We start from the raw sequence: 20,171 nt of genomic DNA on the forward strand, positions 1-20,171 counted from the left end.
CTGCCCTCAATTTTACTACAGTCCACTATGACTGGGTTCCTTGCCTTGTATACATTTCCAATGGCTGGGTTTCTTACTCTGAAGTCTTAATCTCCTTGTTATGGGTTCTTAATACTTAATGAGAGACATTCTAACAATATCCAATACCCAATTCCTGTTGGAATTAATCCTTTTTTTTTAAATTATTACCTTGCTATTTGAGCCACTTCCTAAGTAACTTAGAACTTGGTCTATTTTAAGACCATATTTCACCAGTCCACACCATCTCCTCCCCCACACCACCAATTGATGAACTATGAATCTACTTTTCAGATTCATGGGAGGCAGTATGGCATACTGGTTAAGGGTGTGGTTTCTGCAATCAGGTTCTCTGGGTCTGAAAGGTAGCACAGCTATGTATGACCTTGAGGAACATTCTTAATCTCTGTATACCTTGGTTTCTTTACCTCCAGAATAAAGATTAACACAGCACCTGCCTCACATATGAATAATCTATAGATAATGCATAATAAATACCGTGTCTGGTAAACAATGAGCACTCCATAAATGTTAGCTGTTGCTATTATTATGGTTCCATCTTCCCTTCTAGAGAATAGGCTACATTACTATCTTTAGACTTCGCTTAAGGTTCATGATTTGCCTGATCCTGTTGTCTATGCATTTCTGATCTGCTTCCATCCTTGTATGATAAGCCTTCCTTCCCAATTTCTAGTAAATGTGATCACTTTCCCAAAGGAAAGTAATAAGGGATTCATTACGCACATCTATCATACTTTCCCTTCAAAGAGGAAGTGGCTATTATTCAAGTTCTCTACATAAAGTAACATCTATGAGATGTTACTTCAGCGTTCTGAGCAGATTTGAAAGTTTTGCAAAATCTAGCCAAAACAGTGGTAGTTTTGCGTACTGGTCTACTTAATTTCTACAAGGCTGCTTAGATCCTCAACCCTGAAAATTTAAAGCTATAACCTGAGGTAGAATCTGAAAATAGACATTTATAGACTTCGATTCCTTTTTTTACGGTTCCAAATACTTGTGGATTTTTTATAAAATATGAATAAGCATAAATTTTTATTAAATATGAATAAGAAAATGACATAGCATTCATTTATGTGATTTGCTCTTATTTTAAGCAATATTGCTATTACTATTCATATACATGAAAATACCTTGGGTTGATAAAGTCTTAAAATATCACCATTTATTTCTGAAAACTTGGGTGACATGTGTGACACCTTCGGAACCAGGGGGCCAAAATTAGTGTGCATATTTTATAAGTCAAGTGAAAAAGATGATAGATAAAAAGTGAGTGATTTCCTCCAAACTTGTGCAAGGAAGGGCTGAACAAGAACCCCCGCCCCTAAACACCTAATGCTTAGCTAAACTGCCTTTGAAAAAAGAAAAACGTGTTCCTCATTCTTTGAGAAAAGATACTCAAAACACACATAGATATTAAGGCTGGATTTAAAACTGAATATATCCCTAAAGGTCCAATTTGGAACCCAAAGCAGTCAACTTCCAAATTCAACTCACATTCAACATTTATACCTAACGGCTTGCAGACAAACCTTCAGGAAATATGTATATTCACCAAAATAACAAGCTCTTACCCAATTTTGTAGACTCAGGCAGCTTTTCATTATTCCAGCCAAAGGTATTAATAAAAATTCTATGTCGGTTTAGAAAAACGTTATCACATTTCTTCAAGCTTCGAAATGAGTGTGCCACTAAGAGTTAGCCTGGGTAGTAGGAATGCTGAATAACTTTCAATGTCATTTCTGCAACTCTAACTCAGGAGTGATTTTTATACTGTGCTTCTATAGTTTCATAAGTATTGATTCACTATGGGGGGGGGGGTGGTAGTGAGGGCTTTAAGGAGGGGTGTAGCTGCTGCCAAATCTAAACCTGGGTAAGAAAACCAATTCGTAAAAGACTCTGTGTTCCACTCCCGGGGCTGAACTCTGTCACCTCTTCTAGTATTTACTTCTCGGTTTCACTTAGGGATTGATTGCTCAAACTCCTCTTGTGACCCACGGCCTATGAATTACCCTGCTGTTGCTTTACAGGAGGAGGTCACAGAAAGAACACTCACAGCTGGTTAAAATTATCACTTCTTTCTTATCAGAAACGGCTCCTCTCTTTCCTGACATCCACACATGATGGAAGGTCCTGTGCTGTAAACTCTTTGTCCCTCCTGACTCTGCCCTTTCTTACTGCCCACAGCCAGTAATCACAGGGCTTGTCTGTCGGGAGAAGCAGTGGCTTCACAAATGCACATAAAAATTCCAGGCGCTCCACATCTTTAAAAGATGGGCCCAGACTGGTCTGGGAGAATCCATTTCTACTCACTTGGGTGTTGAAAGATTTTTTGTTTTGAATTTTGAATGTGGGATTGTCTACCATCTCCCAAAGCCTCCAGTGCATCATGTGAATGTACGGTAACAGTGAGGACTTGGGCCGCACTGGTGCCACCCCGGGATTTCTGCAGTAAATACAAATAATTGAGACCCGCCTGTTTATACAAGACTTCATTTTCTCACCAAACTCCCCATATTTTCTCTGAATATTTACATTAAGTAGGCACCAAAGTAGCAACTCTGCTGGAGTAAAACGTTAGTTAGATACAGTAGAGAATTCACTTCAACACCAGCCTACCCCCCACTCCCTGGATTTTCTGCAGTGAATTTTTATTGTTTTTAATCCTCACCCCAGGATATTTTTCCATTGACTTTTAGGGAAAGTGGAAGGGAGGGGTAAAGGGGCGGGGGGAGGGGGGGGAACATTGATGTGATGTGAGAGAGGAGACACATTGATCGGTTGCCTCCCACACATGCCCTGACCAGAGCGGGGATTGAGCCTGCAACCGAGGTCCTGGAATCGAACCCGGAATCCTTCAGTCTGCAGACCTATGCTCTGTCCACTGAGCCAAACCTGCTAGGGCTGCAGTGAGTTTTTAATCTTAGGTTAGCTTCCTTATATCTCTTGGCATCTACTGAAATATCTCCCCTCACGCCTGCTAGAGGCACACAGCTGTGTTGTCCACAGCTGGACTGGGACTGCTGGAGGGCACGCACCGTATCCTGTCCTGGTGTGGATCCCTAGGAACTCACATGGTGCTAGCACACTGCAAACATTCAAGTATCACCTGAAAGGATTGGAATGGACATTCACAGGGCCAGTTAAAGAGCCCTGTCACTGCTGTGCCCCAGGCTGGTAGTCCCTTCCCTGGCCGTTTTTCAACCACTTAGAATTGGAGGACTATCCACTTCACCCACACTTGCAGGAAGGACTTTAAGAGCAAACTTCCTTTTCCTCCTCCATCCCACCTACTTTTTTGCCCCACAAACATAATCACTAATGTCTGTAGCTACTACTGTACCGTACAAAGTACTTTCAGGATGCTTTTATCTGACCCTCACAACAACCTTTTGAGTTAGGTAAGGGAGACATAATATTCACTTAACACACAAGAAATGAGGTATTTGGGAAGGTTAAAGAATGTGGTCAAGGTCACACAAAGATAAAATGCTCTTTTTGCAATCTTAGTGTTAAGACCAGGCTAACAGTGACAGAATCTTAATACCAATGGTCCCATGTGGAATCTGGAGATAACCCACATCCAAATGTATCTCACACTCAGGCTCTGCCGTGTCTTTCTCTCACTCTCTTTTTTTATTGCTTACGTGTTTGAAACATGCCCAATGCAATGCTTTGTTAATAAAGAAAATAATGTTTGTTAAATAAAAGACAGCACCACTAAAATTATGGAATGTAAGAAACATGAGCTCCTCAAAACCCCATTAATGCAGTATCTTTGGTAATGTTTTATTTAAAGGAACGAACGTCTGCCAAATTACTAGAAAAATTGCCTCCTAAATTAAAGATCAATCAATTAAAATTTATTAGAACTGAGTGAGAACTAAAGTTCTATTAGTCAACTGGTTTTCAGCTTTCTCCCTTTAAAAATAATTCTCACAAGCCCTGGCCAGGTGGCTCAGTTGGTTGGAGCATCGTCTTGTACACCAGAAGGCTGTGGGTATGATTCCCAGTCAGGGCACATACCTAGGTTTCAGGTTCAATCCAGATTGGGCACATACGAGAGATGTTTCTCTCTCACATTGATGTTTTAATCTCCCCGCCCTTCCTCAACATATCCTCAGGTGAGGATTAAAAATAATAATAATTCTGACAGGAAGTAAAGTCATGCAAGCCAGGTCAGTAGTCTGGGCTTAGCCAGAAGCAGAAGTGGCTCTGCAATCATTTCTAACACAGTATGGTAGAAGCAAGCTCTTCAGACTATTTAAATTTATACCACCATCTAAATTCTAGGCTCATAAACAAACCAAGCTCGCAAACTCCTGACATTCTCTCGGAATAGCTAACAGGAAAAGTGGTCTGGAAAAAGTCCAGAAAAGCTCACACCCAAATTCATTCCACAATTTTTGTAAATTACATTTTTGGAAAGAGGTAGGCAGTAAGTAAAATCCTAAAGATAGGCTTTTTCTTATGTGAAATATTTTTTTCTAATTTAAGAAGAAAAGAGTAGTTTTTGCTTGTATTAGATCAGGGGTCCTCAAACTACGGCCGGTGGGCCACATGTAAATACAAATATTGTATTTGTTCCCATTTTGTTTTTTTACTTCAAAATAAGATATGTGCAGTGTGCATAGGAATTTGTTCATAGTTTTTTTTAAACTATAGTCTGGCCCTCCAGCGGTCTGAGGGACAGTGAACTGGCCCCCTGTTTAAAAAGTTTGAGGACCCCTGTATTAGATGTTTTCTGTTCTCACCAATGAAAGTTAATTGATCAAAACTGATGTTGAAAATTCAATGAAATTCTACTTAAAACATTAAAATTGGGCTGTCAGATTAATGGGACTGATTCCAACTTTTGTTGTTTTTCCCAAGAGAATCCCACTATGTTTGCTTTTACTGAGAGACAGACAGGAAGGCACATGTGGATACTCCAGTGTGGGGCTTGAGATGTGACTCCCAAAGTTGTGGTGCCTGGGCTATTAAGGCTCCCAAGGAAAAGGGAAGCTATTCTGCAAAACAGAAGGATTTGGGGAGGGGCAGTCAACAGACAAGGCTGAGAGGGAAAGAATGGTGAAAACCTTGTGTTTTGCAGGGGCGCCTTACAAAAACTCAAAATGCTTGGTCAAGGTGTGTGCTGTAGAAACCAGGAAGGGCGGAGCTTTACACCAGATTGACATGGTAAGTCAAGGCGGCCTCCAGAGACACAGGTGAGGGGGAGGGTGGGCAGGCCTAAGACTTAGAGATAGTGGGAAGAGCTTCCAATTTTCATGGGATAAGGGGCTGAACAATAATTAAAAAGTATCCAACAATGAACACTAAAATTTTAACTAGTTGGGTGTAATTGCATTATTTCTACATGGAGTTAAATTCACATTAATGAGACTCTGAAAGGAAAGATCTTACTGTAATTGAGAAGATTCTGGAGAGATGAGGCACTAATGAAGATGAAAATTCTAATATTCCAATTAGTAAATAAAAGAGGTAACTCAGACTTCAGATACTCATTTATAATTATATAGGAAATCATTTCAAGTATGTTTTACGTGTTTCAATTCAGACTGTCTCTTTACTCAAACTGCTATGTCAAACCACCAAAGTAATTGATCTCATTATTAATATAGAAAATAACAAAACTTTGCTATTTTATGAAATTTTAAGTTGAATAAACATCTGTCATTTAAAAAATTAAGTCTATCTAGGAAAAGCTCTAACATATCTATTATTTAAAAGAAACTTTGCAGAATGTATTAAGATTGACTTAAAAAGGAAAGTAAAACATTAAGCCAATGTAAGTGCTTTGAAGTTTAAGTATTTTCAGCAAATTAAAAATTCTAGGTTGAAAAATAATAGACAACAAAAGTACTTTAGCCAAAGAGCACCAATCTGTTTTCAATCATTTTATAAATTATTCAGTGCAAGCTTAGAGAAATGATTTTAATTAAGAAAGATTACACTTGGGTAGTAATATGATAAAATATGCTGACATAATATTCAAAATCTATGTGGTGATAACAGAAAAAAAGAATTCCTTGGTAATATAAAAAATAAGTTTAACAGAAAATTTGATTTCTGGTGTTCCATTGTTCTATAACTCAGGGCTTCAATTATAACAATATCAAATATCTATTTTAAATACTTCTTAGGACCAATGGCTTTGGTAAAAAGCCTATGACCTATCTTAACTACTAGGTAGGAGGTACAGCATTCTATGTACAATTGGGTGTTTGATCTATAACTGTTCCCTTTTGTGTAAAAGGCAATCCATCCATGTGATTATGAAAAGAGCATTCTCAACCTATGAGCCTTAGCCAGAGGACTCTACAAATTTTCCAAAAGATTCCTGCATCTCTCAAAATAAATACTTTAGGCAATGCAAAGATTAAGTAAGACAATGTTTCCACAATCCAAAGTGTGCTTCTGCTAAAAAATTAACATGGCCACACCAATACCACTACTACACCAAATTTTTTTATTCATTCATTCATTCACCTATAATGAATACCTACTATGTGCCAAGCACTATAACTGGCAGTGGGTAAAGCTTACAATCAGCCCCTTATCAAATGTAAACATATTATGCCCCTGATTAAAATCCTGATCGATACAAATTAGCTAAAAATAAATTAGAAAAAAAAGGAATAAAGCAGAATTTCTGGCATCATTAAGGATATGGGTTTGCTCGGTTTGAATTTTCAAGCACTGATTATGTCCTACCCTTCTGGTCCATTAGAGATGGAAATATTAAAGTTATAGAAGAAAGAGTACTATAACGCAAAAATGGTAGGTGTCATTTCATTATTTAAAACACAAAAAGAGGCCGAAACCGGTTTGGCTCAGTGGATAGGGCGTCGGCCTGCGGACTGAGGGGTCCCGGGTTCGATTCCAGTCAGGGGCGTGTGCCTGGGTTGCGGGCACGTCCCCAGTGGGAGATGTGCGGGAGGTGGCTGATCGGTGTTTCTCTCTCATCGATGTTTCTAACTCTCTCTCTCTCTCCCTTCCTCTCTGTAAAAAATCAATAAAATAAAATAAAATAAAATAAAGAATGTCCAGACAATAAAATTTTAAAACACAAAAAGAGTAGAGGGAAAACTGGTGAGACAAACTAAATTTATTCTTTGGTAAATAAATCACTACTAATATTTAGAAATTAAATATAACCAATTATACATGAAACTTTGAACATCTTAGTTCTCAAAGTAAAGTCAAATAAAAATTAGGAACTCAAACACAAAACCAACAACACTGCCCACAGACAGATCTAGATATAGAAGATACCAAAGCTGGGCTTCATGGTCTTTTCAGCCCCGCTAGGTAGATCTGGCTCATCACAGCCTCAGCAGAGCCAGGACCAGCAGCAGTTAGGCTTGTCTCTTAAAACCCAGGACGTATCTAAATTCCTTACAACACATGTGTCATAACAGGTCCTGGACATCAGGTTTAAATATGACTGCAATGCTATACATTAATGGTGCATCTAGAATTGAGAAACTAGTTACAAATTTATTTAAATAGACAAAATTTGGATATAGAGTCCCAAATCTTATTTTCACCACCAGGAAACTGTTGCATTCTCTCTCTATAGCAGTATTTCTCAAACTAAGATCTAGGGATATATTATTAAAGGTCCTCAAATTCTTGGTGATTTTTAAAAAATATATTTTTTTAATTTTTAGGATAATCTTCTAAAAAAAAATTTAACAACAGTGTGCATCTTTTGCATGACCCAAGCAACTGCATAGTGGAACAACAGTTTTATGCAGTAGTTTGCGGTCCAGCTGAGTCTATGCCAGTTGGCATCAGGGAAAGCTGTGTGACTGGAAGGCCCTGTGGTTCAAACAAGGAGAGTGGTGGGAGAGCCCAACATCATTGTTGTGCCAACTCCCATCAATTTGTTAGAAATACGTATGGTCATAAAATGCAAAAGAGAGGTTTTTTATACGCGATTGGAGCAATAATTGCATCCAATACCTAAGTTATTGAAAGGCTAACTTTAATTCAATTAAGCTAACTTTATCTTCAAGTGATGAAGATTTACAGAGTTGCCAAGTGATACATCTTCCATGCACTCTTTCGAAACTACTCACTGAAAGAGTCTGATCAAAGATGAGGCTTGCTTAGCCTAACTTCCCATAAGAGACTTAAAGGGGTTAATATTGTTTGAATACCATACTTGTGCAAACAGGCATTTTCAAAATCCCAATACAGAAACAGGTGAACCACAGAACAAGACTTGTGGTAACATCTTTCTACTGTAATTCCCCAAATCAACAGCTATTTCAGCAAAGCAGCATCACCCATCCCATTAAATCCATGTTGATCTGAACTGAACTGTAATGTTCATTTGAACTGTAATGGTTTTGTAGTCCTATTTATATTTCATTTGTGAATTTGATTTTAGTATGAGTTATAAGCATAAAATAGTATATGTGATTGTACGTTTGTGCATATTGAATAGCAATAATAAGCAATGTTGGTAAAGTAAGTTATTTAACATTATAATAACAACTAGAGGCCCGATGCACGAAATTCATGCAAGAGTAGGCCTTCCTTCCCCCAGCTGCCAGCACTGGCTTCCCTATGGCACCCAGGACCCAGGCTTCCCTCACAACCCCAGCTTCATCCGGAAGGTTGTCTGGAAGGACGTCTGGTCTAATTAGCATATTACACTTTTATTATTATAGATTTCAGTCAACCATAGAAGTCCATAAGGATTTTCTTTTTCTTCAAGAGACTGCGTTACATCCCTCAATTTGAGGAGCTCTGCTTTATGAATACATCAGTTTTATCTAGGATTTCAGAGAAAAGGAAGTATATTAACATGGTTCTCTGTTGGCAGCTTAAATTTTACTTCTTGATTTGAAAGTAAATTTCTGTGTCCTTGCTTCTGCTTTATTCCCCAACTTCAAAGCTCAAATTGGAAGGCCAGCTGGAGTTGGCCCGAAATGGTAAGACACAATCAGGAAAAGGAACCCCTTTTGTAAAAGTCACTAGGCTGAATTTTCATTGCTTTCAATTTTTGTCTAAACTGTCAGTTTCTGTAGGGACAGGACAACATCAAAGCCTGGGAGGCTTAATAAATGTTTGACAAATGAAGAAATGAACTGTTCCAAGTCATTTTCTCAACTCATCTGGTTCAAAGAAAATGCATCAGAACAATTTCTTAATATAGGTATTTTAACTATAAGAAATACTCTTATGAGAAGTATGTTTGAAACTTGTATAATTTTGTTAACCAGTGTCACCCCAATAAATTCAATTTAAACACAAAGAAGTGTATTTGGGCCTCCTGGTGCTTACCACAGCCTGTGTTCTTACACTGACTGTACAGAAACAGGAAGCAGAGTAAACCTACCCCATATACACCTCAGCTCAGGCCCTTTGCCTGGTCTGTATTGTGAATGGGGAGACATTGAGAAAACATGTTATTTGCAGATTTTTTAATATTACCTACAACTTTTGTGATATTATACTATGTTAGTGCAGTTTTGGTAATATTATATTTAAAATAATTTTTCTTGAAATATTAATTTTTATTGCATGTAATTATATATAAAATCGTTTTTATTAAAATATTAATGTTTATTGCATGTAACTATTATATTTAAAATTATTTTCTTGAGATTAATGTTTATTGCATGTAACATTATACTAAAATTGTTTTTCTTGAAATATTAATGTTTATTGCATGTAAAAATAAAATACATGTGGAAAAATGAAAAAAAGAAGTGTATTTGATGTTGACTGATCAAATAGTCACAATTGATTAGTAATTATCAATATCCTTGGAGACCAGCCTCTGTAGGAGACTAAATGATAAGAAACAATTCTAAAAAGACATGAACAGTACATTCAAATTTACCAAAGAAGATAAACATGAGCAACTTTTATCTCCTATCCACAAAAAAATCATTAACTATAAAATAATGAATGCATCAACCCAAAACAAGAATCAAAAAGCAATATAGGCCCTAGCTGGTTTGGCTCAGTGAATAGAGTGTCAGCCTGAGGACTGAAGGGTCCCAGGTTTGATTCCAGTCAAGGGCATGTACCTCGGTTGCAGGCTCTATTCCCAACTCTGGTGGGGGTGCATGTGGGAGGCAATCAATTGATGTATCTCGTTCACATCAATATTTCTTTCTTTCTCTGTCTCTGCCCCTCCCTTCCACTCTCTCTAAAAATCAATGGAAAAATATTCTCGATGATTAACAAACAAAAAAAGCAATATGGAATTAAAACATGCTATATATTTAAAAGCAGCATTAAAATGCATTATTTAAATATGTTTTTAAGATCTACTAGTTCACAAAAACAAAAAGATTCCCTACCTCCCCCAAATACCATATTCTAAGAAAACAATTTTTTTTTAAATTTCTGGGTGGTACTAACCAAGAAGCCAGGAAACATTCCTAGCTTCATTCTTAAGAACTGATGAAATACATCTGCAAAAATAAACAGCCTGAAAAAGTTGAGCTTGCCAAAAAAAATAAAAAGTGTTTGTCATTTCCTCAATACTTTAATAAAGGAGAAATCAAATAAAAGCTAATAAACTTTATATTAGGGACTGCCTCAGTGAACATATATAACCCTCCCCCGCTGCACACACACAATCACACGATAGGATGTCAGCACACAATCTGACAAATGATTAATCCTATAAAGTTTGATTTGTGACAAAGAATATTGCTCAATACTATTTGCGAGTGATAGTTTTTCTTCTTACTTTTTTCTATGACTTGGACCTATTCAGAGCCCTGAAAATATTTCTCCCTTTCTTCCGAAGTCTAAACATAAATTCTTATCAGCAGGCTGTCTAATGAGTTCAATCAATCACTGAGCCACTATTTCAATTTGTGTTCCTGCAGCAAAGAGGTTTTGGAGCTAAGAAAATCATTTCTGTTGTGTCCTGCTATTCTGGACAAAAACTCATTTCCTGCTCAACCCAAGGGGTCACATGATGATGTCAAGCTAATGGGAAGTCACGTAGAGATCAAGATCTCACAACTAAAGACACACAAATACACACATATGCGCAGCACACACACAGACTAAACACCATTCTAGGATTTAAAAAACAAATTGTAATAACCTTCGGAAAGGAAATATAGATGAAGACTGTCACATAAATTGAAAATAAGACATCCAAGATTAGGGACAGTATGTTGTAAACTTCAGGATCAGAACTGAGAGGGAGAGAAGAGAGAAAAGGAGAGTGAGATAGCTACTTTAGAACTGTAGGGAGAAAGATAACTAAAAGATTTCTTTTTAATTTGGAGACCCCCCCAAAAAAAAAGAAGACTTATAGGATGAGGGCAACTAGAAGACATCCAAGCTTGACATCTCCTTGAACTAGAAACTTACACAAAACAAATGAGGAACATAACCCACAAGATGCATTTTATGGATCTGTGTGAGGTCCTGGAACATTCTGTGTTATAACAATTTTAGGATTTTAGAAATTCCACAGGATAGCAAGTTGATTAGCCTTCTCTCTTTAATCCACATTTTGGCCACTATTCTAATTATGTGTTCAAGATTGCCCAATATAAGATGCACACGAAGAACTTGAAAGCTAAGTTTCAAAGAACAAACTAAAATAATACCATTATAGGACACTGACCCCAAAAAATAATTAGAGAAAAAAATCCAAACTGACAAGAGGTATAGTTTATGGTTTATAGGTTTCATGTCCTACTTTGGAGTACTACAGTATAAATTAACATTTTTATTACTGCAGAGTTCTAGTAAACAGTAAAGCCAGGCTACCAAAAACCTAGCAACCATTATCCTTTTAAAAAATATTTTTTTATTGATTTCAGAGAGAAAGGAAGAGGGAGAGAAGGATAGAAGCATCCATGATGAGAGAGAATCATTGATCAGCTGCCTCCTGCACACCCGCTACTGGGGATTGAGCTGGCAAACTGGGCATGTGCCCTGACTGGGAATCAAACCGTGACCTTCTGGTTCATAGGTCAATGCTCAACCAACGAGCCACACCAGGTAGACTAGCAACCATTATCTTTCCTTTAGGTTCATGCCTACATTGATATAAATGTATGCAAAATGCCAGTGATGATTAATTTTATATGCCAACTTGTTTAGACTATAGAGCTCAGTTGTTTGGTCAAATACTAGTCTAGATGTTGCTGTAAAGGTATTTTAAAGATGTGATCAACATTTATAATCAGACTTTAAGTCCCCAGATTGTCGTCCATATGTGGGTGAACCTCATCCAATCAATTGAAGATCTTAACAGCAAAGACTGAAGTTTCCAAGACAAGAGGAATTCTGCCTTCAGACTGCAACTTAAAAATTCTGCCTGAGTTTTCAGCCTTCAGACCCAAGACTGTAATATCAACTCCCACCTGAATTTCCAGCCTGTCCTACAGATTTTGAACTTGCCAGCTCCCAGTGATAAATCAAACTCTCTACCTCTATCTCTACCTCTACTTAAATGTAGTATGTGTTTGTATGTTTGTGTATAATAATTTATATAAATTTAAATGTACACACATATAAGTAAGAATATATTATATGTACATACTATTGGTTCTGCTTCTTGGGAGAATTCTGATTAATTCAATGCCCAAAACCATAACAAAAAATAAATGTATTGTTTTCATCCTAATTATTCAAATTGTATAACTTGAGGGAAACAATGGCTGTCATCAAATTTACATGGTTTTCAAATCGCATAAGAAATCTGCATTAATACACAGAGTGCCTATGAATGTGCCCTCTATGGTTTACAGCTTTCATTACACATATTTCGAGTTTAAAACAGATTGCACCCCCTACAGGGGAACATTTAATTTGCATTTCTAAATTACATTTTGGAGCAAGTGAATTTTATTGACTCCATAATTATGGAAAAGGTCACAAAAAGGTTTTCATTTAACTAAAGTGAAATAAGTGGTACACCTGTTTCAGGAAACAAAGAAGAGGCAGTGATACCAGCAAGAATTTCAATAACCCTAACAGGCATCTGGTACAAAAAACAGATGCCATCTGTGAAAACTATAAGACTATTAGGCCTGTCAAAGCATAAAGGGTAAATTATCTTGTTTTCAAAATGCCTTTTAGTATATTAGTTTTTAATCAAACACAATAGAGATATCACTAATTGTGCCTTTAGCGAAGTGACAGGCAACCTAATTAAATGAAGCATATAATAACATCCTTTAGATGGAAACATTCTAGAAACAGCATAGGACTTGTAAAAACTTTTTTGTTGTTGTTCATCCTCACCTGAGGATATTTTTCCAGTGATTTTTAGAGAGAGTGGAACGGAGGGGAGAGACAGAGAAACATTGATGTGAGAGAGACACATCAATTGGTTGCTTCCCTCAAGTGCAGGATTGAGCTTGCAACTGAGGTACATGTGCTTGACAGGAATCGAACCCTGGACCCTTCAGTCCCTGGGCCGATGCTCTATCCACTGAGCCAAACCCGCTAAGGCAAAAAAAATCTTTTTAGTTGGGCAGGAAAACAATTCAAAGTCATTTTCTAGGCACAGCCAACAAATAACTGACCTAAATTGCAATTCATGACATGTGCCTCTAATTCACAGCATCATCCATTATAAATATTTAAGAAAACTATTTTCAAGTAAATAAATTAAAATGACATTTTGAGCTCAAGGTCCCAAACTTAAAACCCAAATGCCTTCAAGGAGAGGGGAGTTAATAAAAATGTGGGAAGTACCAGGTGTAAGGGAGAGGAGGGGCGAGCATGCCCCATCAGAAGATAAGTTTACATTAAAACAACACAATAACTACTTGATTCCATCCCAACCGAATATATCAGCCCCAGGTTGAATTCAACAAACAGTTGCCAGTTTGTGATCCTTGAATTAGACAACAGTCATAAATTAGAAAAGTAAATACATGAATTAATAAAAGAGAATACAGCCATAAATACGTAGAAAACATATATACTCTAAAAAGGGGTTTGTGTTTGATAAGTATATTACTCATAATTATTGGTATATATTTAAGCCTAAAGCAAAGCCTGTATCACATGAAAAGTGCAAAATTAGCTGCGATGAGTATCCCTGACCTAATTATGTGAGACACACTGGTAAATCTGTACAGATTCAAGTCTCTAGGGCAGTGGTTGTCAACCTTGGCTGCACATTAGAATCACCTGGGAATCTTTTTAAAATCCTGATCTCTGGGCCTCATCCTCCAGAAATTCTGTCTTTGTTATGGGGTAGGGCCACAACATTAGTAACAAAGAAATAGAATTTCCGGAGGATGAGGCCCAGAAATCAGGATTTTAAAAAGATTCCCAGGTGATTCTAATGTGCAGCCAATGTTGACAACCACTGCTCTAGGGAGACAGTTAAACTCTGAGGAGTGAAGGAGAATTTCAGGAAAAGGGATTTAGTAAAGGAATAAAATTATTTGGAAGAGATCACTTAAAAGGAGATACCTGGTAAGATAAATCCAAATCACTCCAGGAGACAGTGAGGTGGGTCCTCACTCTCTCCTGAGCTGTGTGTGGAGAGGAAAACTTCCCACAGCAACAACGGTGGGACTGCTGCCTGGTCTGCGAAGAGCAATCAACTCAGGCAAAGAAAGGGGTACAGGGTGGGTGTGTGGTAGGAGTGGGTGGGGACAGAAGATATACACAGGGATATGCAAAGGTTTTCTGAGAAACCAAGGACAGTAACAAAAAACAGCCAGTTTCCCTATCGAGAACCAAGCCATGTCTTCCTCACAGCTGGCCTATGTGCTTGTCTCTGGGTGTTATCTCTTCAATGCTAACTAGTTTCCTCTGGTTCTTCATCTTGCCTTTGACTAAAAGGCCCTCCCTCTCTAGGCCCAGATGATGCTTCACAATTTTTTAGCTCAGCACCCATCACACCTATACAGTTGCTTGAGAAAACACACTCCCAGAACCAAGATAGCAAAGGAACTTCATAGACATCAAAGGGACTTAGCAGTTCAAACGAGGAACCAGAATAGACAGAGAAGGTTGCTTCTACCTAGACCGAATTAATGGAAGGAACAACAACGTTTAAGGGGATGCACACAGAGAGTAACTGCAAAAGTTTGGGGGGAGGAGACTAAACGAAACAAACTCTGGAGATAAAATACAAATAAAGAATGTAAAGTTGACTGTAACATTACAAAGCAACAGGAAAAAAAGAAAAAATGTCATTAGAATTTGTAAATAGGTTAAATATTTTAAAAAGAAAAATGAAGTTAAATGTTGAGAAAATAAGAGTCTTTGATGTTGATAGTAACTATTACTCTACAGATAGGATTTGTACTGTATGTTTATAGTATAATATATTGCAATAACATGGTTTCCTGATAAAAGAAAAGTATCAATCAATCAGTGCACTTAAGTTTTGAATAGCATGCCTCATGGAAGAAAAAGCTGGGTTGAACAAAAGCTTTAACTCAATAAAAGTGTATAGTGAAATTTTTTTCATTTCCAATTATTGATGTCTTACTTCCTGTAGAATCGACTAAAACCCATTACACAGTGTTTCCAAAAGAAAATGCTGATGGGGTGAAAGATGATCAGTCTTGAGGTTTCATATATCATGCCTATAAAAACTCTGGTTTTAATCTTTTGAACACAGCACAAATAAAATCAAATTAATGGAATATATTACTCTGTATGTAACAATTTACCTTTTGACCATACATTTTTATTATGGTATTCTTTGGCATATAAAGTTTTAAATACTTCAAGACTCTCCTACATTTCCTTCACATTTTCTTTGACTTTCAATTTATAAGGCCTTTATCAACTCCGAGATTTGGTATCTATATATTCTTTTAGTTCTTGGTTTAATCTTTTACATTTAACTCTTAACCTAGATAGGATTTACTTGGTACAAGGAAGAGGACTAATGTTATTTTGTTGTTGTTGTGTTTTTTCCAAATAGTTACCAATGGTTTCAGCACTGTTTATTAAAATAATCCAATTTGACACAGCCACTTGGCCTGGAGGTCAAATCCCCCCTAGTATTAGCTACAACAATCAAGGCTTAACTACAAGACTGCGCACAAAGACCACTAGGGGGTGCACCAAGAAAGCAGAACAAAATGCGGAGTCAAAGAAACTGGACAAAATTGTCAATGGAAGATATAGAGTTCAGAACCACACTTTTAAGGTCTCTCAAGAACTGTCTAGAAGCCGCCGATAAACTTAATGAGATCCTCGAGAAATCTAATGAGACCCTCGATGTTGTGATAAAGAACCAACTAGAAATTAAGCATACACCGACTGAAATAACGAATACTATACAGACTCCCAACAGCAGACCAGAGGAGCGCAAGAATCAAGTCAAAGATTTGATATGCGAAGAAGCAAAAAACACCCAACCGGAAAAGCAAAATGAAAAAAGAATCCGAAAATACGAAGATAGTGTAAGGAGCCTCTGGGACAGCTTCAAGTGTACCAACATCAGAATTATAGGGGTGCCAGAAGATGAGAGAGACCAAGATATTGAAAACCTATTTGAAGAAATAATGACAGAAAACTTCCCCCACCTGGTGAAAGAAATAGACTTACAGGTCCAAGAAGCGCAGAGAACCCCAAACAAAAGGAATCCAAAGAGGACCACACCAAGACACATCATAATTAAAATGCCAAGAGCAAAAGACAAAGAGAGAATCTTAAAAGCAGCAAGAGAAAGAAACCCAGTTACCTACAAGGGAATACCCATACGACTGTCAGCTGATTTCTCAACAGCAACTTTGCAGGCCAGGAGGGAGTGGCAAGAAATATTCAAAGTGATGAATACCAAGAACCTACAACCAAGATTACTTTATCCAGCAAAGCTATCATTCAGAACTGAAGGTCAGATAAAGAGCTTCACAGACAAGGAAAAGCTAAAGGAGTTCATCACCACCAAACCAGGATTATATGAAATGCTGAAAGGTATCCTTTAAGAAGAGGAAGAAGAAGAAAAAGGTAAAGATACAAATTATGAACAACAAATATGCATCTATCAACAAGTGAATCTAAGAATCAAGTGAATAAATAATCTGGTGATCATAATAGAATCAGGGACATAGAAAGGGAATGGACTGACTATTCTTAGGAGGGAAAGGGGTGTGGGAGATGCGGGAAGAGACTGGACAAAAATCGTGCACCTATGGATGAGGACAGTGGGTGGGGAGTGAGGGCGGAGGGTGGGGCAGGAACTGGGAGGAGGGGAGTTATGGGGGGAAAAAAGAGGAACAAATGTAATAATCTGAACAATAAAGATTTAATTAAAAAAATAAATAAAAATTAAAAAAAGAAAAAAAAAGAAATAGGAAATGCTTTCAGCTCATTTTTCTATGAGTCATGGTCCTTCCAGGAACTAGATGGCACAATCAAATGGGGTGATTGAGCAAGAGTGACTACAAGGATCAGGCAGGACTACAGAAAACCAAGGAGAGATGGGGTGCTTCATTTCCCAAGAGGTTGGAGGGGGCACGCGACCTGTCCACTAAGATGTCAGGTGGCGTGCCTATAATTATAGAATTATAATCAAGTCTATAATTATAGAATTATAATCAAGTCTCCCCTCCCCTTTTTTGGTACTTTTTTGGGGGGGTTGTTCTAAATGTTCTAAAATGAGTATTGTATTAATTAGGATGCAGAACAGTTTAGATGCTGTTAACAAAAAGACTTAAATAGTGGATTACTAGGTGTACCAGTTAATAATGCGGATTTTTTTCAATAGATGCGAGTTACACATATGTTGATATATATGCGATTTGATATGTACGCTATTTTGTTGTATTGACAACAAGCTTCAAAACTTCATTTGTCAAATTTGCTGAAGGTGTTAACATCATAGATATTTTTATGCTTAAAAATGTTGAATTTCATGCCCAAAAAAAGGAGCATTTGTGGGAAGTTATAATTCATTATTTTGAAAAAAAGTGCTGCTGAATACTTCGGGAAGCTTATGGTGAACATGCTCCATCTCACGATACTTGTGAACGCTGGTTTAAATGCTTTAAATGTGATGATTTCGATGTGAAAGACAAAGAACATCCAGGTCAACTGAAGAAGTTTGAAGACCAACAACTTCAAGCATTATTGAATGAAGATGCATGTCAAACTCAAAAACAACTTGCAGAAAGGTTAAACATTGCTCAGCAAACAATTTCCGATCATTTACAAGCTATGGGAAAGATTTTAAAGGAAGGAAAATGGGTGCCACATCAATTGAATGCAAGACAAATGGAAAACTGAAAAGTCATCAGTAAAATGCTGTTTCAACAGCACGAAAGAAAGTCTTTTTTGCACCAAATTGTGACTGGTGATGAAAAGTGGATTTATTTTGAGAATGCCAAATGCACAAAATCATGGGTTGATCCAGGTCAACCATCAACATCGACTGCAAGGCCAAATCGCTTTGGAAAGAAGACAATGCTCTGCGTTTGGTGGGATCGGGAAGGTGTGGTGTATTATGAGTTTCTAAAACCAGGTGAAATCATTAATACTGATCACTACTGACAATAAATAATCAATTTGAACCACACTTTGATCGTGAAATGACCAGAATTTTCCAAAAGACATGGCAAAGTAATTTTGCTTCATGATGACGCACCATCACACACTTCAAAACCCGTTAAAGAGACGTTAAAAGATCTTGCCTGGGAAATATTAACCCACCTGCTGTATTCACCAGACCTTGCTCCTTCAGATTACTACTTGTTCTGATCAATGGCACATGCACTTTCTGAGCAGCACTTCAAAACGTAAGAAGAGGTAGCAAATTGGGTCTCTGAATGGTTTGCCTCAAAACAAGAAAAGTTCTATTGGGACAGTATCCACAAATTACCTGAAAGATGGGGAAATGTGTAGCTAGCGATGGGCATTACTTTGAATAAAGGACTTCTGATGTTTCTCTTGAAATTATCGTGTTTTCTTTGATTACAAAATCCGCAATTATTAACCGGTACACCTAGTAAATGAGTTGGCATTTTTTCTCTGTCCTGCGAACATCTGGACAAGCTGTCCACAGCTAATGACCACCTGACAACCATCCAGGGCACCTGGTTCTTCTATTTGATTGCTCTGCCACACCCTAAACATAAGGCATCTATCTCATGTTCCAAGAGAGCTGCTCCAGCTCCCGTTTTCACATTCACGCTCCAGCAGGGAGGAGGAAAGAAGGGAGTAGAGGGCAGGCATTTTCCCTGTAAGGGCACAATCCAGCATAACCCAGATACTGCACACACTATTTTCATTCACATCCCATTGGCCCATTTCTGTCTTTCTTTTTTTGTTAATCCTCACCCGAGGACATTTTTCCATTGATTTTTAGAGAAAGTGGAAGGGGGTTGGAGAGACAGAAATATCGATGTGAGAGAGACACATCAATTGGCTGCCTCCCTCAAGTGCCCCAGCAGTGCCGGGATTGAGCCCGCAACTGAGGTACAGACCCTTGAACAGAATCAAACCCAGGATGCTTCGGTCCACACAGGCCAATGCTCTATCCACTGAGCCAAACCAGGTAGGGCTAGGCCAATTTATTTCTATGGTCACCTTGACTTTAAGAAGGCTGACAAATACAGTCTTATGAAACGGGGCCATATGTACAGTTTCAATTCAGAGCTTCTATTACTAAAGAAGGGAACAGTTGGATATTAGGAGCCAACTGGTCGTCTGTATCCCAATATGTTTAAGTTTAATAATAAGCAAATTTGCAGTTAAAAAAAAAAAAGGAAATTAAGAGTTGTTGCTGTCTGGTAATCTGTATACTCCCAGGCCAAACACAGAGATCTCAAAAGAAGATCTTATCCTCCCAGAATAATCTATATATTCAGAATTGATTTATAAAAATACTTTCCCATTCTATGTTTAGGAGTAAATATATTTTCTTCATGTAAAAATTCCTCCCTATCACTCCACTGCTTTATTATTCACAATAATAAACTTGCAGTAAGGGCCAGCCAGTCAATGTCCTTCATCAGGGGTCAGTAAACTATAGCCTGCAGGCCAAACTTGCTGTTTTTAGGAAGCCCACAAGCTAAGAATGGTTTTTATATATTACAATGGTCAGGAAAGAAAATAATATTGATAACACATAAAAATTATGTGACATTCAGGTCCTGAGGGCTCCGGAAAAAGGGAAGTTAGGAATGGCCCTGACATTCCACAGGGAGAGGGAT

At 37.6% G+C, this 20,171-nt stretch overlaps 1 protein-coding gene and 1 non-coding gene across 7 annotated transcripts in view; one reads left to right on the forward strand and one right to left on the reverse strand.

Annotated features, from left to right (window-relative positions):
• Positions 1-20,171, reverse strand: part of ACYP2 (acylphosphatase 2) — a 158,573-nt gene that overhangs the window by 40,217 nt on the left and 98,185 nt on the right. The window lies entirely within an intron of this gene.
• LOC118669559 lies at positions 9,317-9,448 on the forward strand. Its single transcript, XR_004972027.1, has one exon. It is a non-coding gene; the product is annotated as a small nucleolar RNA SNORA51 (small nucleolar RNA).

Source organism: Myotis myotis, unplaced genomic scaffold, assembly GCF_014108235.1.
Source record: "Myotis myotis isolate mMyoMyo1 unplaced genomic scaffold, mMyoMyo1.p scaffold_m19_p_14, whole genome shotgun sequence".
NCBI lineage: Eukaryota > Metazoa > Chordata > Mammalia > Chiroptera > Vespertilionidae > Myotis > Myotis myotis.